General features: G+C 36.9%; 3 long non-coding RNA genes and 1 pseudogene across 3 annotated transcripts; all 4 read right to left on the bottom strand.

Moving 5' to 3' along the window:
* Positions 1-705: 705 nt before the first annotated feature.
* Positions 706-2,333, bottom strand: LOC146946785 (uncharacterized). The gene is made up of 2 exons (XR_015028280.1): positions 2,234-2,333; positions 706-961 (listed from the first exon to the last, which is right to left on the bottom strand). It is a non-coding gene; the product is annotated as an uncharacterized LOC146946785 (long non-coding RNA).
* Positions 2,334-5,167: 2,834 nt separating this feature from the next.
* On the bottom strand, positions 5,168-7,305 carry LOC146946786 (uncharacterized). Its single transcript, XR_015028281.1, has 3 exons — positions 7,064-7,305; positions 6,012-6,087; positions 5,168-5,702 (listed from the first exon to the last, which is right to left on the bottom strand). It is a non-coding gene; the product is annotated as an uncharacterized LOC146946786 (long non-coding RNA).
* A 269-nt stretch (positions 7,306-7,574) lies between these two features.
* LOC146946787 (uncharacterized) lies at positions 7,575-8,557 on the bottom strand. Its single transcript, XR_015028282.1, has 2 exons — positions 7,954-8,557; positions 7,575-7,853 (listed from the first exon to the last, which is right to left on the bottom strand). It is a non-coding gene; the product is annotated as an uncharacterized LOC146946787 (long non-coding RNA).
* Positions 8,558-8,591: 34 nt separating this feature from the next.
* LOC146946788 (uncharacterized) overlaps positions 8,592-25,285 on the bottom strand; it is a 48,108-nt pseudogene continuing 31,414 nt past the window's right edge.

Consider the following 25,285-nt stretch of genomic DNA (forward strand, 5'->3'; position numbering starts at 1 on the left):
TAGTGTGGATAAAACTTAGCCAATTCCACAAACTTAGAAGCATACTCGGTCACCGACATGTCACCATGCTTCAACTCAAGAAATTCAATCTCCTTCTTCCCGTGAACATCTTCCGGAAAGTACATGTTCAGGAACTCCCTCCTAAACATAGCCCAGGTAACAACTTCACCTCCGTTCTCTAGGATTGGTTGAACACTCACCCACCAATCATCAACTTCCTCCGCTAACATGTTCGTACCAAAGTGCACCATCTAAACCTCACTGCATTGCATGACCCAGAAAATTCTTTCAACTTCTTTGAGCCACGTCTGAGCTCCATCAGCATCATACCTTCCCTTGAAAGTAGGTGGATGATTCATCAGAAAAGATTCCAACATCCTAACTCCGTCATTAGCGCCAGCACCAGCATTAGGCTGTTGCCCCACAGCTTGAGCTACAACTTGTAACGCAGCAATAGCAGCATCATTTCTTCCAGCCATCTTAGTTCTCTACACAACAAACAACAATCAGGATAACACAATGACGGTATTTCAACTGTCTTACGACACTACGAGACTCAACTACTTGGCCGGACTGATCGACCTGCTCTGATACCAATTGTAACACTCTGTTTTCCCAACATGTAAAATAATACATAGAAATCAGAGTATTCAACTTAAACAGGATATCCCACTTCTTTAAGAGATAAATAGAGTCAAATTACTATTTATTTAAACATCTTTTATCAATAATTCAAATTACATCGCAGCGGAAAAACATTTCATTATTCAACAAAATGACACTACGGCCTCAACATAAACAACTTCTTGAAAATTCCATTACAAATGGTTCATCAACATAATTCATAGTAATACGTAACAAATGGAAAACAGTGCGAATATCCCCATCCCGTTATGTATCAGAGCGACCCCAAGACGACGCGTGAGAGAGTCAACTCACATCAGCAGCTAATCCTGGTTATCTGCACGTTACCCACGTAGAGGCAACATTCAAACATAAGGGGTAAGATTCACATTCAACAATAATAAGCATATAATTCATCAACAGAATTCAACAACATAAACAACAACAATTAAACAATGTTAATGCTTCACATAATTTCTCAATAACAACTCATTAATTATTTCAACAACTTGACAACTCGACGACTACGCCGACTACTCGACACCAACGACAATGCAACGACAACAACATCAACTTGACAATGCACTATGCATGTGGTACCAATCATGACATCAAGCCCCCAACTTATAGAGCATGGGCTCTCAACTTATAGAGCATAGGCTCTCAACATGGTATGAATGATCAAGCATTCAACAGGGGATCAAGCCCCCAACTTTATATGAATGATTATACATTCAACAGTGCATCAAGCCCCCAACTTTATATGAATGATTATGCATGGACTCAGCAACAAATGCAACAACAATCAACAACTTCAACGACATCGACAACAACTTACAACTTTAACGACATTGGCGACAACAGCGGCAACGACAACAACAACGACTTCGCATCATAATTTCATAATTCATAGATCAAAGATATTCACGTCAAACCAAGTTAGAACAACATAGGTTAAATACTCTAAAACACCTTAATTGAACTCATAGTACACAAGCTTTGACGTTTGGAGACAATCCATAAGTTTTGATTTAACTTAGAAATAGTTATGCTGAATTTTCATAAACTTTTACTAAGACCCACTTGGAGTATTTTCATCATAACTCAAAATATACAAATCATTTTTGAGCCAAACCAAGACCATTGGAAAGCTAACACAATTATCTAAAACTTTCATGTTAACACCAAAGGTCAATTCAAAACAGAAATGTGTGAAAAAGACGCAAGAACGCGAAACAAAGAATGTTGTCACTGTGCAATTTCGCTGATTGCGAAAATCTGGCTATTAGCGAAATTATTACAGAGGATTTCGCCAATAGCGAACTTCGTAGCGAGTTTTCTCCTGTTGTTACGATTTCTACACCTTTTTTCACCCAAACACCCAAATTTCATCTACCCAAACCCCAAATTTGATAGGAAACTTAATCTATGATTATTCTATAATCTGAACATCAATTATACACCAATTCAATGGATTTTCTTGTCTATTAAAACCAATTACGACTTCAAAACCTAATTCCCAAATTCACAAATTCACAAACAACAACATGCTAAATTCAATTTCAGAATTATACAACCTAAAATTAGGGAAAGTTAATCCCACCCTTACCTTAGATTGGTTGATTACAAGGTTCTACAAGCTTTCTCTTCTCTGGCTCTTCTCTTCTTTTGGTTTCTCCCTTTTCTTCCAAAAACTTATTTTACGTGAAAAACTCTCTGACTCTTAGTTTCCCTATTCTTATTTCCTTAACCAATTCTCTTAATTCTACTAAATTCCACTAAACTCCTCTAAATTCTAATTCAGCCCTTCAAGTCTAATAATCTATTTTTAATCATATTCTACTAAATAATAAAATAAAGCCATTAAACAAAATAACAACATACCACATAATCAATTAAATCATATAATTAGACTCTAAACCCAATAAAATAATTAAATAGATAAATAGGGTGTTACAGTTTTCCAACTGATGTTTCATCTAGAGCAGTTGTGTACAACAACTTGCAGCTGAGATGTATTTTGCTTCTGCTGTAGACATAGCAATAGTTGCTTGTCTTTTGCTAGCCCAGGATATCAGATTATCACCCAGAAACTGGCAGTTGCCACTGGTTGATTTTCTTTCAATCCTATCATCAGCATAGTCAGCATCACAAAATCCAACCAACTGATAATCTAAGGATTTCCTATAAAGGAGTCCAAGAATAGTTGTTCCTTTCAAATACCTGAAGATTCTCTTAACATCAGTTAAATGAGATTCTCTAGGATCTGATTGGAATCTTGCACACAAGCATACACTAGATAAAATATCTGGCCTAAATGCAGTGAGGTATAACAAAGAACCAATCATACCTCTATACAGCTTCTGATCTACTGTTAATCCTGTATCTTCTTTGCTTAAGGTGCAGGTTGGATGCATTGGAGTGTTCATCACTTTACAATCTTCCAGCTTGAACTTCTTCAGAAGCTCCTTGGTATATTTTGTTTGATGAACAAATACTCCATCTTTGCTTTGATTGATTTGAATTCCAAGGAAGAACTTCAACTCTCCCATCATGCTCATTTCAAATTCATCCTACATTAACTTAGAAAATTCCTTGCAAAGAGATGCATTAGTAGAACCAAATATTATATCATCAACATATATCGGCACAACAAGAATTTCTTTCTCAAGAGTCCTCCTGAAGAGTGTCGTGTCAACCTGACCTCTTTTAAAATCATTTTTAATTAAGAAACTACTTAGTCTATCATACCAAGCCCTTGGAGCTTGTTTCAAGTCATATAGTGATTTCTTAAGTTTATAAACATGTTTAGGATGCTTAAGATCCTCAAAACCCGGAGGTTGCTTGACAAACACTTCTTCTGAAATTACTCCATTGAGAAATGCACTCTTTACATCCATCTGATATAATATTATGCCATGATTAACTGCATAGGATAGAAGTAACCTGATTGCTTCCAATCTTGAAACTGGAGCAAATGTTTCAGTATAGTCAATGCCTTCTTGTTGATTGTAGCCTTGAGCAACAAGTCTTGCTTTGTTTCTGACTACTTCACCTTGTTCATTCAGCTTATTTCTGAATACCTATTTTGTTCCAATAATGTTCTTCTGCTGAGGTTTGGATACTAGATCCCACACATCATTCCTTTGAAACTGATTGAGCTCTTCTTGCATAGCTAGTATCCGTCCATCATCTGAAAGAGCTTCATCAACTGTAGTAGGTTCAATCACTGATAACAATCCTATCATAGACTCTTCTTGTCTGAAGTATGATCTTGTTCTTCTTGGACTTTCTTTGTTTCCAATGATTTGATCATCAGGATGTGAAGATTTGTATTTGAATGTGTTCTTGGATTGATTAGCTTGCTGAGAGCCATCTTGAGCTTCATCAGAAGCAACTTCATCTTGTGCTTCTGAAGTTGGTTCAGCTTCTGGACTATCTTCAGATTCAACAATCTGATCAGGTTCTTGAGTGTCTTCAGGAACCTGTATATCTGCAAAACTTTCATCTTGCTCTGGAGTTTTATTTTCAGGCTCTTTGTCATCAAATTTAACGTGCATTGTGTAACGCCCTATTTTATTATTTATTTATTTGATTGAATTTAGAGTCTTTTTATAATTTAATTGATTTATTTGATGAGTGATATTTTTGTTATGTGTTGATATATATATATTAGTAGCCAATATTTTATTAAGTGGTTTTATTTTATTATTTATTAGAACTAGAACTTTTACCCGTGCTACCGCCCGGGTCATAAACAATGAAGAAGCTAATATATGTATGATCCATTACATAGATAAGAAAACATTTAGAAGCTAATATTTTTTAACGATAAATCTTTCTTGTTCTATTTTTTTGGTTCTATTTATAAGTGTTAAACAATTACTTTTTGTCAATTTATGAATCTTGTTATTAATACACACAAAGGGTCAAGTCAAATTTTTACAATTAATTTATTTTCTCATGCCAATTACTCTCATTCAATTCTTCAATATGTAATGATAATGGAACCTCTATTGTAACCATCCCATTCTTCAATTTATAGCAACAATAGAGAGCTTGCAATAGTGTCATTTAAGATGGCAAAATAATAAGTCAGGCACACATAAGAGAGGATATTGAAAACAAAAATCCTTAAGATGAGTTTCTTCCTTATGTTGTTTTAGATATTCTTGGTCATTCCTTTTGCGGCAATAGTAGAGAGGCCGAACTATGGCTACAATGCCCGCATTAAACAAAAACCACTTGAGTTTTCTTCTTTATGTTGTAATAGAATTTAGTACGATACAAATGAGTACACTATTAGTGTAGAAATGCATAAATAGACTATTGGCTTATTCTTTTATTAGAAAAGATCAACAGTCTAATGGAAATTGTGAAAAGTCAATATCTAAAACAAATACATTACAGGAAATGAAATATAAGATTATGGATTAATTCAATAAAAGCTGATAAGAATAAAATAGTTAAACGCAAAACTTCCATTAAACATTTCCATATATCATCATTCGTCTATCATCAATATATCATGCCAATGTACAAATTTAAATCGAAGAGAAAATAATATAGGATGCAATGTTTACTATCATTCCAAGAATGAGAAGAAAAGGAGGGGAAAGACAACCTTATTGTTGTCTTACTAATATATTTGTAAAATCACCAAACAGTACGATATAAATGTTTACTATCATTCCAAGAATAATATAGAATCATCATCTTTTACAATCTGCATCTAAATTCAACACAACTGCAGAAAAATCACCAAACATGTCTTTATATAGAGATAGATATAAATAGAGAGGAATGAGACAGTGAATTTGAAAACCAAGAGAACCCATAATTTAAAGAAAATCTATAACATGAGCGGCATTTTTTTCTTGGACTAACTTTACCTAGCTATCTCATCAAGATTTCAATACTCAAGAAAAAAAAACGCCAACTAAATTTGAATGAAATTTCACCCCATTTTAAAAATTTGAGGTTGAAAATAGTCATTTAATAAACCTGATTCAGATTCAACTGCTCTTTAATAATTTCTTCTCTTTTACACTCAACACCAAGCAGCAACCAAAAGAAACCTACAAAACAAATTAAAAAGATGATGTTCTTGAAAGACGTCAAGTTCGGTTGAGAAATCATTTTCTGTTTTTTCCCTATGCTAAGCTACTATACACATTGAATAATACAAAAGAAACTAAAAAAATCCTTTAATCTTTCTAACAGATTCTGCTAAATAAATAACATAAAGAAAATTTCTGCTAACAATTTAAATGACAAACCTAAGCTACAATCTAACTGATAAAATTCAATGTCTGCTTGAATAGACAGTATGCATGCCATAGTGTGCAACTCACAAAAATTGAGTTTTACGTTACGTTTATACTTACCGGATAAACTGTGCAAAGCCTTGTGAGTATTCTCTACAACGTCATAATCCATCAGAGCAGTTTTGATGTGGGTTGACTGAGAATTGGAACACATTTTTGGTTTTAGAGCACATAGAATCATAGAACAATTTTGAAAATCTGAGCATTAAAGGGGTATGTAAACTGAGGAATAACTGCATTAATACAAATTAGTGCTGCTTAGGTAACATAAAATTTCAATTAATGATATGATAGTAAGCTGGACAGACACGTCCAAACCAAGGCAACGCAAACGTTTATAATAACACGGGAAAGCACACAACGTGAAACCATTTAGCATTAGCCAATGTGCATTAATTGGTACTCATTTAATTCCATATCTCAAGGATGACACCAATAGGCCTGATGTTTCAAAGTTATTATGAATAGAGATGTTCACCATCATCCTCATATGATGCATTGCATTATACTGCTATTTTAGTAGCGTAAACGCCGCAATTTAAATTGTAAAATAAGTGCAAACAATAATAACGACGATATATCAGTTGTTATTAATCCTTTTCTGATGCATATGATATTGCTCACATAATATATTAACTATAAAGGGTTATAGTAATAGGAACATAAATAGCGATCTACATTGCGGCAACGCTGCAATTTTCATGATAAAATGAGTGCAAACAACAAAACGCTAATACAGAGTAATTTGGTCGTTAACACTGTGTTATCATTGCCGCAAACAATATAAATTAAACAAAAGAACTCCGCTATTGTAATTTGCTTCGTTTCATTGCCGCAATTTTAAACAATATAAATTAAACAAAAGAACGCCGCTACTGTAATCTGCTTCGTTTGTTCGAAATAGGATGGAAAATTACAAATTTATTTGGAAGGAGATCATTTGTCATAACTGACTATAAACTCCTTTACCGGTATGTGCATTTATATAACATCTGTGATGTATTGTTTAGTGGATTTTGTGTGAAAGTGCATATAACATTCTAAAAATTACAGGGATTAAACAATAAAAAAGCACAATTTCATTGATGAAAAACAACCCAATATCCATAAACCTGAACAACAAAGGAATAAAACAAAATTGATGTTCGAGACGGAGAGAGAGAGAGCGGCGACGGAGATAACGACGACAGGAGAGAATTCTTGTTTGAATGTCTGAGAGTGAGGTGGAAGACGAACAACTCAGAGGGGGAAGAGATTTTTTTTGAGTAAAAGCAATCTGAATTCCAAAACGTAAAGAAGGAATAATGGGAGAGGAGAGAAGAGAACGTTAAAAATGAAGGAGAAAGAGGTGGGCATCGATAAGTGTGGAGTTAATTTGGGAATTGGAGGATAATGAGTCAAAACTTGGATAAGTGCATAGGAAATATACATCAAATTTGAAAGTTTGACTCAGATTAGATCAAAGGATGAGATGCATGCTTAGCCAAATGATGAGATCCAATGGCCTCCCTTGTTTTGGAGCCAAAACCATTTAGGTTTAGGGTTTGCAAAGTCATTAGCAATGTTAACAAAGATTAGATATAATTATGACTAGTACTTTTACCCGTGCTACCGCCCGGGACATTAACAATGGAGAAGCTAAATATATAGTGAAATGATTCATTACATAAATAATAAAATAATTAAACATAAACAATCCTCTAGGGCATACAATTTCTTGTCACACATTTTGAAATATCTCTTTATACACTACATTTGAAGTGGTGTTTATACAAGCCCCATTGTCATCCGTCAATAATATCTTCAGACCATCTCATTATAACACGGATCATTCAAAACTGCAGATCTCCTCAATGCAGGCCCAATGGTATCCACCAGAAGTGTTGGAAGCATCAAAGTAGGCTATAAAAAAATCATGAGGAATTAACATGAATGATAGAAATAACTTTCCAATATGTTCACGAAGGAAGAAAACAATTACTTTTTTGTAGTAGATAAGTACCTCTTTAGGATTGAATTCGACTGTGAAAGTACGCCATTCCAAACGAATTAATTTAAAATTAAGATCGTTCTAATCATGTGCTCTTCGCCAATCAACACATGCTGCCATTTAAATTAGTTACACATCGTACATCTATTTTCTTATTAAACACAATATGATCTTATACAGCAACATGTGAACACGTAATGCTAAGTTTCCGGTACATATTTCGACATATAAATACGTAGGATATATAAGCAGACAGAAAACTAACATAAGAGGAATGAAAGTCAGTTTGCGCAAAACATAAGTTTATAATGTGAAATGCTAAGCTCGACTATTCAAAAAGACAAACTAATATGTATTAATGATTGTAAAAAAGTAAACTTCCATGATTTTTTCTTTCAAACTTGGAATATTGTAAAGAAAATTATTGACAAAGAACTATACACATTGAAGCATACGAAAGAAACAATATAACCATTTTATACTGTATAACAAATTCTGCTAAATAAATATGAAAAGCAAACATAATTTGGTAATAATTTAAATGTCAAAAATAAGCTGCAATTGGAATGATTATCGAAGTACAAAGACAACTTGAATACATTTTCTTTTTCATAGTATGCAACTCCCTTAAAATGAGTTTTAACTAAAGATCAGTATATACCTGATAAACTGTGCAATGCTTTGCGAGTATTCTCTGCAGCATCATCATCCATTTTGCAAGCTTTGATGCCTCTTGACTAATAATTAGAAGTAACAATAAGTTTTGTTGCACATAGAACAAATGTGTAAGTCTGAGCCTTCAAAGGGTATGTAAACAAAGGAATGACTGCATTAATAGACATTAATACTCTTTCGGTAACAACAAATGTAAATTAATGACCTGACTTTGAAGCTGGACAGACACGTCCAAACAATGGCTCAAAAATCATGTAACATAACATGAGAAAGCACTCTCCGAATCTCATTCATAATGCAATCAAATTCAAATAAATGACACTTACTGCTAATCATATATCTCATCTGTAACACCAATAGACATGAAGTTTCAATGTTATTTAACATGAATAGAGAAATTGATGAACACCGTAATAAACCTGATGATATTATCATATTGCTGAATGGTTAGCGATGATAACGCCGCAATCCAAAACTTAAAAAAAGTGTGAATAGCTGCAACAACACTGATACCGCATTTGGTATTATTACGGAGTTTGTGATTAATTTCTGGATATTGCCAACAAAATATATTCATTGTAAGTGGATATAATAACACTACACACCAACAATCAACTTATTTCCAGCAAACGCAGCAATCTATGATAAACGTTGTTACAAAATTATCAGGTCCCTAACATTGATATCATTGCCGCAATTTTTAGCAATATAGAGTTATCGAAACAACGCCGCTGCTGCAATTTTGTGATGATTAATCAAAACAACGCCGCCTATCTATTTTTATTCGTCTGTACACTTTAGGACGTGAATTTGGAAACATAATTTGATGTTTTGCGTGGCCATTTCGACTAAAACCTCATTTGATAATAATTGAATTTCTATAACATATGGCAGACATTATTTAAGGATATTATGTGAAAGTGCATCATACAATTCAAAAGCTACAGGGATTAAAGAACAAAAAAGCACCATTGCATTATCGAAAAAAACCACAAGGTTTGAATTACATAATTTTGTCTTTCCATAACTTCTACCAGCACTTGCAATAATAATAATGTAAACTTAAACAATATAAATTAAACAAAAGAACGCCGCTACTGTAATTTGCTTCGTTTGTTCGAAATAGGATGGAAAATTACAAATTTATTTGGAAGGAGGTTTGTCACAACTGACTATAAACTCCTTTAACATTTGTGATGTATTGTTTAGTGGATTTTGTGTGAAAGTGCATATAACAGTCTAAAAATTACAGGGATTAAACAATAAAGAAGCACAATTTCATTGATGAAAACAACCCAATATCCACAAACCTGAACAACAAATGAATAAAACAAAATTGATGTTCGAGATGGAGAGAGAGAGGGCGACAGGAGAGAGCTGCGACGACGGAGAGAATGGCAGCATGAGAGAATTCTTGTTTCAATGTCTGAGAACAACTCAAAGGGGGGAGAGATTTTTTTGAGTAAAAGCAATTTGAATTCCAAAACGTAAAGAAGGAATAATGAGAGAGGAGAGAAAAGAACGTTAAACATGAAGGAGAAAGAGGTGGGCATCGATAAGTGTGGAGTCAATTTGGGAATTGGAGGATAATGAGTCAAAACTTGGATAAATGCATAGGAAATATACATCAAATTTGAAAGTTTGACTCAGATTAGATCAAAGGATGAGATGCATGCTTAGCCAAATGATGAGATCCAACGGCCTCCCTTGTTTTGGAGCCAAAACCATTTAGGTTTAGGGTTTGCAAAGTCATTAGCAATGTTAACAAAGATTATATATAAGTATGATATGATTAAATAATAGAATAAGTAGACTTGGGGGGCTAAATTAGAAATTAAAGAAGTTTAGTGGGCTTGAGTAGAATTAAGAGAAGTGGTTAGTGATATAAAAGAGGAGAAATTAGGTTAGAATAGTTTTTACGTGAAAACAAGGATTTGGGAGAAAACAAAGAGAATAGAAGAGTCAGAGAAGGAGAAGTCTGTAGAACCTTGCTGTCAATCAATCTAAGGTAAGGGTGTGACTAGCTTCTCTAATAATGGGTTTATAATTCTGAAATAGGGTTTAACATGTTTGTTGTTTTTTTTTTTGATGATTAGAGAAGTTAGGGTTTTGAAAAGAAATTAGGGTTTTGAATTGCAAATTAATTTATGAAATTCGTGCTCCAGTTGTAGTGATATGTTTGGGTATGTTAATTTGTTGATAAATGAATCGTTGATGATGAAATTGCATGCTCTTGGTATATATATTTGGATACTTCATGAATTATGGTCAAATGATGATTTATGTTATGTTGTTGTTGATTTATGGTTGGATTCATGATTATGAGTTGTGGTTGTTGATGATTGGTGTTGTTAATGTCGTATCATAAATTGGGTATGATTTATGTTGAGTTGTTGTTGTTGATTGTGATGATTTTAAATGAATGTGAATTTTGAGTAGTATAAGATGTCTTTTTTTTCTGACTTTTTCATCTCTGCCCCGAATTTCAAATGAAAACTGGTATTGATCGGTGCAGAATTGGTCTTAGGTATAATCACGAAAGTTGTAGGTATGGATGTTAGATTTATAATGTCGTTGGTTTGACTTCAAAAGTATTTATATAACTTGAGTTATGGTCAAATTACTGAACGTAGGTCACAGTGAATTTTTATGAACTTCAGCACAACTTTTTCCGAATTGGAAATGAAAACTGGTATTGATCGGTGCAGAATTGGTCTTCCGAATTGGAAATGAAAACTGGTATTGGTCGGTGCAGAATTGGTCTTAGGTGTAAACATGAGAGTTGTAGGTATGGATGTTAGCTTTCTAATGCTGTTGGTTTGACTTCAAAAGGATTTATAGAACTTGAGTTATGGTCAAATTACTGCACGTAGGTCATGGTGAATTTTTATGGAATTTCAGCACAACTTTTTATATGAACCGTGAAACTTTCTCAAAATTAATATTGGGTTTAATGAAGTCTTTTAAGTGAATAATTGCGTATGTATTTATGGATTTGGGAATTTGAATGTTTGAGAAATGTTTTGGGTGAAATTGAATCGGAGAAAACGGGTTTTTGAGCTAAAATGTCGTTTTTAGTGATCACGTGAAATAAACTATGTTTTGGCGATTGAACATGAGGTGTTTGAGTTTAAGTTGATGAGTTATTTTTCTGTCTTGATTCATATTTTTGCCGGAACATATTTTACATTGAATTACGTAATTATGAGACGAACTTAGGATTTTCTCAAGTGAACCTTAGTGGAACATTGAACTAATTCTTGATACTTTATAAGAGGCCTATGTTTATGCTTATGTGATTGATTAAGATTGAATTGTGATGAATTTAACTTGGTTTGACGTGAATATCTTTGATTGATGAATTATTATATGAGTGTATATGTTGATGAATATGTTTTTTCATGATGTTGTTCATAATTGATGAATTGTTGTTGTGAATACGATGTTAGATGATGCTGTTTATGACTGATGAATTATGATATTATGATGCAAAGTCGTTGTTGTTGTCATTGTCGTTGTTGTCGTCAATGTCGTTAAAGTTGCAAGTTGTTTGTTGATGTCGTTGAAGTTGTTGGTCGTTGTTGTTGAGTCCATGCTTCATCATTTAAAGTTGAGGGCTCATGCCTTGGAATGCTTAGTCATTCATATATAAAGTTGAGGGCTCATGCCCTGGAATGCTTAGTCATTCATCATTTAAAGTTGAGGGCTCATGCCCTGGAATGCTTAGTCATTCATATTTAAAGTTGAGGGCTTATGCCCTATGTTTTATCTTGGTTTTTCGGGTGTCAAACATTGATCATGTTTGAACCTTTTTAACCTTTGATATCTTATTTTTTCTTGGGAAGGGAAAAAATAAGCAAAACCCTTGAGAAACGAGGTCCGGGAGTTGTTTTCGTTACGGGAAGGTGTTAGGCACCCATAACGACTATAGTATCCTATAGGAACCGTCTTTACTTTCTACGCGCGCGCTTTATTTTTAAATGCTATTTGAAAAGTTGATATTTACACCTAAGAGTTTACTAAGTGAAGAATTGGAGTGAGAAGAAGATGTTTGAATTTTAATTGAATTGAAGGAATACTGTTTCCTTGCCTACGTACCCTTTTAAGGGATCAAATCCATCGTAGTTCTCTTCCAAAAATGTTTTTGTTGGTTGATTTTAAGTTTGAAAATGGGATTTTGAAGAATAGAAAGAGGCCTCAAGGGCATGAGATTGTGAAAAGAGTGAGGTGGAATTAGTTATTTTGCAAAAAGGTCTAAGTATGATTTAGAATTCATTAAGATTTTTGTTTAAGAAAAGAAGAGGAAAATATAATGGGATTTTGATCCCAAGGTTTATTTAGAAAATCATTTGAGTGATGTTGCTTATATTTGTTTGGAAAAGAGAATTTGCCTAAGTGTCAAGGTTCCTAAACATACATCTAAAGCATACATTCCCTAAGCATACATCTAAAGTATCCATGTGATGTGTGTGCATGTGTCGGTGCTTGTGTCGGTGTACATCATTAGAGTCCATTGTCCTTTACATCATTTGCCTAAGTACATGATATGGTCTTGCAAGAAATTAAATTGCGTAAAGTAAATTACATGAATTCCTAGGTTTTTCATTCTAACTTTTGCATGAATTCTAAAGTGTAAGAAAATAAAGACCAAGAATATAAGATGGGGGATGAGATGCTTATGGAATGCATGAAACATGAAATGAAATGGTTAGTAGCATAAGACATAATAGACTAGAAATTATAAGCAAAAGAAACACTAAAAAAGCTTGACAAAAAGTAATAAGACTCTTAACCTAAAAGTAACAAAGTATACCTAAAATTTACCATAACATCAAGGCAAGTATATGACTTATAATCCTCACATCATGACAATTTTCTAAAAGGGTTTTATTACAATTAGTGATGTGAGGATCATAAGAACACATTCAAGTCAAGAACCATGACATGTTTTAGGTATATTTGACACTTTAATTTCACAAACAAACATTAAGTTGCCTTGTAAAGCAAGTAATTAGCCACACATATTCACATACAGCAAGAAACACATCCAAACAGTGACAAATCAATCCACAATCCACACATCCCAACTCACAAGCATACACTAAAAATTGGAATCAAAATTAAGCATATTTTCACAAGTTCTAATCATAAAATTCAAGGAATAAAGCAACACACAACACAATATTGTTTTTGTCCATTTTTATATGTCAAGATATCATGAAAGACCAGGATTAAACATCAAGTATGATTGCAAGAGAATTCACAAGATTTTAGAAATTTTAACAAGATTTTTGACAAGAAATGGAAAAGAAATGAATCAACAAAAGAACAAAATATTTCCTCATTTTTGATGAATACTTAACATATAAATACATCAAGATTCATCAAAAAATATCAAGAAAATGATTTGAGCAATCTTTAAGCATTTTTAAGGGTTTTTTAATGAGACAGAGGTGTAAAAAGTATTAGGCAGTATAGAAATAGCAAGAAAAACATAAGAATATAAAGTCTGCGCAAAAACAAGAGCCCAGGCCCAAGGGAAAGTGGATCCTGGATCATCCAAACGTATCAGGGACGTTGGATTGATCCAGTTCCTAAAACCCTAGATCTGACGGCTGAGAACCAAGCAGAGATGAACCGAGGTTGAACCGGTCCGGTTCAGGGGTCTATATAACCCCAAGCCTGCCGGTTCACTTCATTTTTACATTCACTTCTCTCTCTTCTCTCAAATCTTGTGAGAGAAGCTCTCACCTCTCTCTTGACTTCTGGTCGTCTTCTCCGGGGGGTTTCACCGCCGCCGGTGAAGATTCCGATGCCGGAAACCTAACCGTCACTCAAACTCACCAAAAACTCTACGATCTAAAGCTTTTCACCGTTTATTTTTCATTCTAAGCATGAATCCAATACCAGAAATCACAAAAGAAGCCTAGATCTATGTAGATCGGAACTTAATCTTTACGGTTTTGAAATTTTTTTATGTTTTCTGAAACTTTTTGAAAGAAGCTTCGTGAAAGCTTCCGATCTACATCGATCTGTGGATTTGTAACACACCTACACCTTCGTTGAGGTTTTTGAAAGAAAGACGAGAAAGTTTATGTGTTCACCTGTTGCTCAATTCGGAGATTCGAAGGATAAGATGCAGGAAACTTCTTGAATCTATTCTCTGATCTTCTGGTGAGTGTTTCTTTGTCGTTTCGAACTAAGAACGAATAGATGAACACGTTCCTCTTCTTCTCTGGTTCAACTTCGAATTCAATCTTTCTTCTTCTCTTCTCACCAAATCCTTCGTGATCACGTTGGATTCGTCATCGTTGGTGATGAATCTACGTTTGAATTGCGAAGGTGAAAACTCAATGATGATGATTCTTCTGAGAATCTCTGAGAGTTTTTTTGTAAATTCGAACTGATTTTGTACAATATTTGTTGAATTGAGTTTTCTTGTGATGAAATTGGTGTGGATTTGTGGTGAATTGATGTGGATTTTGATTCTGGACAATTAGGGTTTCGGTTTGGGGATGAAGTTCTTCATGAGCTTCATCGTGTTCTTGCAATTTTCTGTGATTGATTCTGTTTTCTGGAGAGAGAATTGGAATTGGCGTTTGTGATGTGGCTTGCGTTGAATGGTTCTGTTTCTGTGCAATTGATGAGTTGGCTCCTTTTATAGCTTGACATGTGTATCTGATAGTCAATGGGACGTTGACACCTGGATTGGACTTTAACAAACTCGGCCTTGGCTTAAAAAAGACTTGAGGACCTTTTTGCAATTCTTTGAAATTAAGGGACCAATCTGCAATTAAAAAAATAGACTAAAAAAGAACTTGACACTAGTAGGGACTGTTCTGCAATTAACTGAAACTTGTGGACTAAACTGCAATTATGGAAAAAGGACTAAAAATGCAATTATTAGAAATTTTGGGACTAAAAATGAAAATTAAAATAAAATTGAATTAAAATTGGTAAATGGAAAATAACGTAAAGTGAAACGATTAAAAATAACAAAACGGACTAAAATGAACCAACTACATAAATGAGGTACTTTAAAGTAACCTCTCTCTGTCAAAATTTCGTGTGAAATGACCAAAATGCCCCTAGGGACTAAAACGACTCAAAATGACTCAGATGCAATTTTAAAATGGTTTTTTAACAGGGAATTAAAGCAAGAGTTTATACAAACTAAATGAAAAGACTCAGAGACAAGTTTTTTAGGGATTAAACAGAGTTTTAACACAGGAAATGACTAAAATGCCCCCTAGGGGCTAAACTGACTCAAAATGACTCAGATGTAATTTTTGGAATGGGTTTTGACATGGAATTGAAATAAAGATTTATACAACCAAATTGAAAAGACTTAAACAATTTTCAAGGACTAAAATGAGTTTGAATGCAAGAAATGACTAAAATGCCCTTCTTCATGAATTTTTGCAAATGACATTGGAATAAAATGCAGAGAAATATGCAATTGATCAGAGACAAATTCAAATGACATGAATATGCAAGAAGAATGTCTTTGGATGACTGGAAATGCAAGGAAACATAGACAAATACACAGTTGAAAAGATTTTTCAAAGCTAAATAGGGAGAGGAAGCAGAGTAAAATGTCAGTGTAAACAATAGTAAATTGGCAATTCTTCAAAAGGAATAGACATATATTCAAGATAGAGGAAATATTTTGAATAAGTATTTTTAGGTCCAAAATTAGGGTATAACAGCTGCCCCTATTTAAGTTTCTTTGTCCGGAGAGTCAAGAGACGAAGTCTTTGATTTGACGGGACGAAGATAATTAAATATTAACATTTGCACTGTTTTTGGACATAAAAATACGCTTCTCACATTTTCAAAATAGGAATGCCATGCAACATTTCGATTATGAATGCAAGACAAACAACTGGAGTGTACAAAGCATGTCATATTACTGGGGATCTAGGTAGATATTGACAGGGTAGACAAACCAGGGGATAAAAGATAGGTACAAGTTGTTCTTTGGATCGAACTTGCCACTTGACCATGAAATACAAACAAGAGATGGGCACAAGCTGTTCTTTGGATCGAACTTGTCGCTTGACTGGGAATAGAAATACAAGCCAACGTGCAAACTTGTAGAAGAGGGACTTTGGAAGATTCTTTGATACAGGTCGCCGTTGTTAGGCGTGTCAGTGCTGGGTAAACATCGGATGTTCGCATCTGTGGTCAATGCTTTTCATTCTTTCATTCCTTCATTTTTTATTCTTCAATCCCATTTTTGCCTGAACCGCCCTTTTGGGTTTTCGATTCACCGGGAATAAATTCTTTTCATTGCCCCATTTTTGCCTGAATTGCCTTCATAGGTTGTCAATCAGCGGGGTGCTCATTTTTGCCTAAGTCGCCCTTTCGGGTTTTCAACTTAGCGAGCTTTTCATTTGCTTTTTCCCAAATTTTCATTCTGTTTTTTCATTCTTGCTATTGACCACAGATCATCCTGGGGAACAATCTGCTTGTAACACGTATTGGAATAGACATTGATACACATTTATTCATGCATGTTTCACTTGGAATGTACCCTATTGCTCAGGTTTGCTTTCAAAATAGACAAAAAGATTTTTCAATTTTCAAAAATGTTTGTTTCAGACATTGACATTATCAAATAGAAATAAAATATTTTGTATATAGCATTGAAAGTAGAAAGAAAAATAGAGTTTCAAACAATAGCACAGGCTCAAATTGATGTAGAAGAGTGAGAGTCAGCCAAAGGCACGACTTCACGGATTTACAAAGCTTGGAAAATGGTAATTTTATTGGTTGGTGGTACATTGAACACGATGACCGCTACATTTCATAGAAATTTTGAATTTACAGGTACAGAAGCTTCTGATGAGGACGATCATTGACAGCTGCAGATGCCCCAAGGGGTGATGGTGATTTGCCAGATATAGTTACTTGTCTTTTATTATCAATCTCATTTTTGCATGAACCGCCCTTTCGGGTTTTCGGCTCATCGAGACGCTCATTCTTGCCTGAGTTGCGTACAATCTCAGCGAGCTTTTCCATATTCATTTTTTTTGTCCCTAACTTTTGCCTGGATCGCCCTTTCGGGTTTTCGATCCACCGGGAAGCGCATTTTTGCCTAGGCTGCCCTTTCGGGTTTTTGACCTACCACGCTGTTCTTTTCTTTTTAGACAAAGTATTTCTTGACTATATCGGCATTTACAGGATTCGGAAGTTCAACACCATCCATGTGTGTAAGGATCAAAGCACCGCCAGAGAAAGCTTTCTTGACAACATAAGGACCTTCATAGTTAGGTGTCCACTTGCCCCTTGGGTCGGGTTGCTGATTTATCCTCCTTTTCAATACAAGTTCGCCTTCCTTGAATTCTCGAGGTCGGACTTTCTTGTCAAAAGCATTCTTCATTCGCACTTGATACAACTGTCCGTGAGCCATAGCATCCATACGTTTCTCTTCAATCAAGTTCAACTGATCATACCGACTTTCACACCATTCAGCCTCAGTTAATTTTGCTTCCATAATCACTCGAAGAGATGGAATCTCCACTTCCAGAGGGAGAACTGCTTCCATACCATATACCAAAGAAAAGGGTGTTGCCCCAGTTGAACTGCGCACTGTAGTACGGTAACCATGCAAGGCAAAAGGTAGCATTTCGTGCCAGTCTTTGTAAGTAGTGACCATCTTCTGAACAATCTTCTTGATGTTCTTGTTAGCGGCCTCAACTGCACCATTCATCTGAGGTCTATAAGGAGAAGAGTTGTGATGTTCGATCTTGAATTCTTCACATAAGGCTTGCATCATGCTATTGTTTAGATTGGAACCATTGTCAGTGATGATCTTGTTGGGAACACCATATCGATAGATGGTGTTATTCTTGATCAACTTCACTACCACTTGCTTGGTTATACTTGCATAGGAAGCAGCTTCAACCCACTTGGTGAAATAGTCAATTGGCACTAGAATGAAACGATGTCCATTAGAAGCCTTTGGTTCAATTCTTCCGATCATGTCAGTGCCCCACATAGAGAAAGGCCATGGGGAAGAAATAACATTGAGGGCATGTGGAGGCATATGAATCTTGTCAGCATAGATTTGACATTTGTGGCATCTCTTGGCATGTTTGTAGCAGTCACGCTCCATAGTTATCCAGTAATAGCCGGCTCTTAACAGCTTTCTCGACAAGATGTGACCTGTAGCATGGGTCCCAAAAGTACCATCATGTACATCATGCATCAATTTCTCAGCTTCCTGTTTATCAACACATCTCAACAAGACCATGTCATAGTTCCTCTTGTATAGGATTTCTCCGTCCAGAAGGAATTTACTAGCCCATCTTCTCAAGGTCTTTTTATCCCTGTTGGAAGCACCAGGTGGATATTCATGATTCTGCAAGAACTGTTTGATGTTATAATACCAAGGTTTTCCATCATTCACATCTTCATCAGCTTGATCTGGCATGTTTTCAATAACAAACACATGAGCGGGTCTGTTGAGACGTTGCACCTTGATTACGGGCACATCATTCCAGTGATTCACACAAAACATGGAAGACAAAGTAGCAAGAGCATCAGCCATCTGGTTTTCATCCCGAGGGATATGGTGCAACTCAACCTTCGTAAAGTATGTCAACAGACGTCTTGCATAGTCACGGTAAGGGATCAGCTTCTCATGATGAGTCTCCCATTCACCTTTTATCTGATTAATAACAAGTGCAGAATCTCCATAGATGTCAAGGTGCTTAATTCTCAGGTCAATGGCTTCTTCAACGCCTAAGATGCATGCTTCATATTCAGCCATGTTGTTCGTGCATTCAAAAGTTATTCGTCCAGTGAAAGGAATGTAGTGCCCCTGCGGAGTTACAATAATGGCTCCAATCCCTTTACCATAAGCATTGACAGCACCATCAAATACCAATCCCCATTTGCTATTGGGATCCGGCCCTTCATTGATCAGTGGCTCTTCACAGTCCTTTGCTTTCAGATACATAATCTCTTCATCAGGGAAATCAAACTTAATTGGCTGGTAATCATCAAGAGGTTGACAAGCAAGATGCTCGGCAAGGATACTTCCTTTGATTGCCTTCTAAGCTTTGTACACAATATCATATTCAGACAACAACATTTGCCAACGTGCAATCTTTCCAGTAACAGCAGGCTTTTCAAAGATGTACTTGATTGGATCCATTCGGGATATCAACCAAGTTGTGTGATTCACCATATAATGACGCAGGCGTTTGGCAGCCCAAGCTAAAGCACAACAAGTCTTTTCAAGCATTGTATACCGAGTCTCACAGTCGATGAATTTCTTGCTCAGATAGTAGATAGCATGTTCTTTCTTTCCAGTCTCATCTTGTTGACCGAGAACACAACCCACGGAATCATCTAACACTGACAGGTACAGAATCAAAGGCCTTCCTTCCATTGGCGGGACAAGGATAGGTGGTTCCAACAAGTATTCTTTAATGCTATCAAAAGCTTCCTGGCATTCATTATTCCATACAACAGGCTGATTCTTTCTGAGTAATTTGAAAATTGGTCCACAGGTAGTGGTCATGTGAGATATAAATCTTGAAATGTAATTTAGGCGTCCGAGGAAACCTCTGACTTGCTTTTCAGTTTGAGGGGCCGGCATCTCTCTGATGGCTCGGACTTTGTCAGGATCAACTTCAATGCCTCTTTGACTGACAATGAAGCCTAGCAACTTTCCAGATCTTACACCAAATGTGCATTTGTTGGGATTCAACCGCAGCTTGTACTTTCTCAATCTTTCAAACATCTTTTTCAAATACACAACATGTTGCTCTTCATCACTTGATTTCACGATCATATCATCAACATATACTTCAATCTCTTTGTGAATCATATCATGAAACAGAGTTGTCATGCCCCTCTGATACGTTGCACCAGCATTTATCAAGCCGAACGGCATCACCTTATAACAGAATGTTCCCCATGGAGTGATGAAGGTCGTCTTTTCTCTATCTTCAGGTGACATTCGTATCTGGTTATAGCCAGAGAAACCATCCATAAAAGAGAACACTTTAGACTGAGCAGTACTGTCAACAAGCACATCAATATGAGGTAATGGGAAGTTATCTTTTGGACTGGATTTGTTCAGATCTCTGTAATCAACACACATTCAAACTTTCCCATCTTTCTTCGGTACTGGTACAATGTTGGCAATCCACTCAGGATATTCAGTTGTCATGAGGAAACCCGCATCAATTTGTTTCTGCACCTCAGCCTTGATCTTAAGAGCCATGTCTGGACGAGACCTTCTCAATTTCTGTTTGACAGGAGGACATTCAGGTCTTGTCGGTATCCGATGTTCCACAATCTTGGGATCTAGACCCGGCATATCTTCATAGGACCATGCAAAGACATCTGGATAATCATAGAGAAGTTGAGTAATCTTCTTTGTCACTTCTGGCTCAAGTGCAGCACCGATTTTGATCTCTCGCTTGTTCTCTTCAGTACCCAGGTTGATGAGCTCAATCTCTTCCTGGTGAGGCTGAATGGCTCTTCTTTCTTGCTCAAGCAGTCGAGTGATCTCATACGATATCTCTTCATCATCCTCCTCATCTTCAGCTTCGTATACGGGGAATTCAAAATTTGGAGGAACCATAGGGTCACTGTGTTCAACGGGTTTGTTATGGTTCAATCTGCATAATATGATTGGGATGATTTTAGAAAAAATGTTTTTCATGCAGATTTTTGAAATTAATAAGAAAATACAGATGTTTTGGTTTTTTCTGGCATTACCATTATTTCCAAGAAAAAAGCACTAAAAAGTACAAAAACAAAGAGTCGCGGAAAAGACGACAAATTTTATTGATAACGGCAATGCCGAAACAAACATGCCCTTACAAGGATATCACTTTCGCCTTGGGCAGAGCGAAAGGATTGTTATTTTGAAAACAAAGAAGAACATGAGCAACGAGACACATTACATGGAAGCATGCATGACTAAAGGAACATCACTGGCCTCCCAATTTCTCACAGTGCCTCCTGGTACAACAAACGTAGGCACATAACTACTTTCAGCAGCATCTTCAGCAATAGCATTGATGAACCCAACACTATAGAAAGTTCCTGTTAATACGCCTGAGGTTGGGGAGAACCCAATGCCCTCTTTGCGCTTGTTCTCCAAAATCTGTATCACTTTGCCCCAGCCAGCAGCTTGCCCTTCTTGAACAGCTTTCTGGGCGTCTTTCAATGAAGCCATACTAGCACTGGCTCTCCGGGGTTCTGCACCTTCAACAGTCAAGCCTTGAAATGACGTCCCTTCAGCGGACCCTGCTTCAACACAAGAGAAAGATGACACTTGGCTAACCAGATACGCTTCTTCACCATGTACAGTGACAAGCTTACCATTCCTCACAAACCTGAGTTTCTGGTGCAGAGTAGAAGTTACTGCCCCAGCATCATGAATCCACGGTCTTCCGAGGAGACAACTGTAAGAAGCATTGATGTCCATGACCTGGAAAGTGATCTGAAATGTCTCAGGACCAATGGTAATTGGTAGATCTACCTCTCCAAGAACATCCTTACGAGATCCATCGAAAGCCTTAACCAAATAGCTACTTCCCCTTAGAGAGAGTCCATGATGACTCAACTGTCTCAGTGTAGATTCAGGCATTACGTTTAGGGATGATCCAGTGTCCACCAACACATTGGATATCATGTCAGACTTACAGTGTACTGAGATATGCAAAGCTAAGTTGTGGTGTTTCCCTGCTTCGGGGAGCTCAGCGTCACCAAACCCCAAGTTGTTGCAAGCAGTAATGTTACCCACTATTCCATTGAACTGATCCACGGAGACTTCATGATCAACATAAGCATGTTCCAACACCTTCATTAACACTTTCCTGTGAGCTTCTGAGCTTAGGAGCAGAGACAAGATGGATATTTTTGACGGAGTTTGCAGCAGCTGGTCTACAATCTTATAATCGCTCTTTTTGATAAGCCTCAGAATTTCGTCCAGATTAGACTCTTCAATAGACTGACCCAAGGGACCGGCGTTCTTGTCAATAGGAGGAGCAACTGGTGAGTTATTGTAGCAACAGGTGTAACCACCTTCTTTTGGAACAAGGGTGGACGGACTTTTCCGCTTCTCAAAGCTGTAATTTCTCCGGCGACGTTATCAACCGTAGCTGGGGATACCAGAGGTACTTCCACCCCATTCTCAATCATAGTTGCATCGTACTTGTAAGGGATTGCCTTAGTAGAAGCATAATTTACTGGGCCAGGTAGCCTGATCACCAAAGGTTCAACATTCCTTGTCTGAGATGTACTTTCAGCCAGAGAATCATGAAACACTGGCACAATCACACAAACATCACTGACAATCAAATGTTGGCCATCCATTAGGCTTTGTATATCACCTTATACCACACAACAACTCATAGGATTTTGAAGACATTCTGAACAGGAAGCATGGTCGTGATTGAACAAGGCAGCCTGGCAAAGTTTGACATGTAGCGGTACCAAAGGAGTAGCGACATTACGGACATCTAGAGTGAGATCTTCTCGAGGAACACGAACTCTTTCGAAAGTCTCGATCATGTTAACGGCAGCATGATTTGGAAGTGGATTGTCAAGAACATGAGGAACACTATTTTCAAAAGTCAACTGTCCTCTGTCTATCAGATCTTTTACCACATATTTCAGAGCATAGCAACCCTCAACATCGTGGCCCTGAGCGCCTTGATGGAAATCACAAGTAAGATCCTGCAAGAACCTGGGAGGCAATGGCGTAGGCGGAGGCTTGCCTGGTCTGGTGACGCAGTGGCCCTTAGCGAGTAGAGTTGGGAGCAGATCAGCATACCGCATCGGTATTGGTGGGAAATAAGTCTTGGGCCGAGGACCCTGTTGTTACTGCTGTTGCTGTTGAGCAGGAGGCTGCTGTTGTACCTGCTGAGCAATGGCGTTAACGGGCACTGGTGGTTGACCTGGTGGCAGGGGATTGCATATATTGGTAGGGCAGGGGTAACTGAGCAGCAGCTGTAGACTGGTTACCAGATACCATCCCTACTTCGGAATCTTTCTTCTTATGGTGGCCATTACCATACTTCTTAGTTGCACTGGCTGAAGATTCCCCCTTTTCAAGAACAATGATACCTTCTCTGACAGCCTCCTCTATACGAGTAACCATGTCGGAGAAATTATTCGGAGCAGAGACTATCATTCTTTCAACATATTCCTTCTTCAAAGTTTTCAGGAATGTCTGTGTTAGTTCTTCCTCATCAAGCCGAGGAGAAACACGGGAAGCTGCCCCTCTCCATCTCTGTGCATATTCACGGAAGGTTTCATCTGACTTCTGAGACAAAGACTTAAGAGAATCCCTATTCGGCTTCAAGCGAGTGTTAAACTCATAGTGATTTTCAAAAGCAGCAGCGAGTTCCTCAAAAGTATGGATATTGTCTTTGCTTAAACCAGTGTACCAATCTGCCGCATCTTCCATCAAGTTATCCTAGAAGCAGTGGATCATCAGAGCATCATTATCTGCGTAGTTGGCCATCTTTCGGACGTACCGAATGACATGGCTATGTGGACAAGAAGTTCCATTGTATTTGTCAAAATCTGGCACTTTGAACTTCTTAGGAACCTCAAATCGGGATACCACGCATAGATCACGAGCCTTAGCAGAAACACCGTTCCCGCGGCTAGCTTTGACCTCATGGAGCTCTCCAGCTAACTCTTTTAACTGTCTTCTCATAGCCTCCATTATAGGGTCTTGTCCGCGCGGAGTATCAACATCGATTACCTGTTGCACAGTGTGTATAATAGGATCGGTAACAACAGTAGTCACTTGAGGCATAGAGGTAGACGTAGGAGTAAAAGTTGTCACAGGAATCTGTCCTTGATTGCCAATACCAGAAATACCAGCCGCAGTATTAGGAGCATAGAAAGCTGAGAGTCCATAAGGGCGTCAGTTAGGCATAACAAACCGAGCATCAGAGACCACAGTAGACAGTGGGATAGATTGGAATCACTTCAGTAGAAGCTGGAACAGATGTGGCTGGTTGTTCTTGTGCAGCCATCATAGTGGACATAGCGTCATGAGCCTTAGCCAAGTCCTCTTTCATAGCAGCCAATTCGGCACGAAGCTGAGCATTTTCTTCTTCAAAGTTAGCCATGTTTCTTCTCTTGTAAAATCTTGTTTGATGAACTCTATCTGGTTGGTAAACCTTACGAGCACGAGCCACTTTTTAGACTGCGGTAGAAGAACCAGGAGGCAATGAGCACGAGAGAAGTCTTTTGTGACCAATGAATGCATATGATGCATGAGATGTGTAAATGCATATGCAAAAGGACTCTTTTTGTGTTATCGAAGGGTTTTAGACAAATTAGAGATTTGTAAACATTACTAAACAAACGGGAACATTCAAAACATCACCAGGTCTTACAAGATAATTCCCTTTGAAATACTAAGCCAAGGGATAGACTTTGAAATGTAAAACAACATAAACAACTAGAAATAACAGTAGGAACAGAAATCCTCAAGCATAGGAAGTAGAAGTATCATCCTCGGACTCAGTCTCAGACTCATAACTGCAGTATCGGGCATAGAAGTTATGGGCACCCCTAGCCCTCTTGGAGTCTCTCATAAGCAACTTATCCTTTTCTTCAATTTCTTTCCTAGCTTTAGCCAACTCTTTCTTCAGTGTCAACACCTCATGGGTCTTCT

The sequence above is a fragment of the Medicago sativa genome, chromosome 2, assembly GCF_051527215.1.
Source record: "Medicago sativa cultivar Bolivia chromosome 2, Bolivia_mono, whole genome shotgun sequence".
NCBI lineage: Eukaryota > Viridiplantae > Streptophyta > Magnoliopsida > Fabales > Fabaceae > Medicago > Medicago sativa.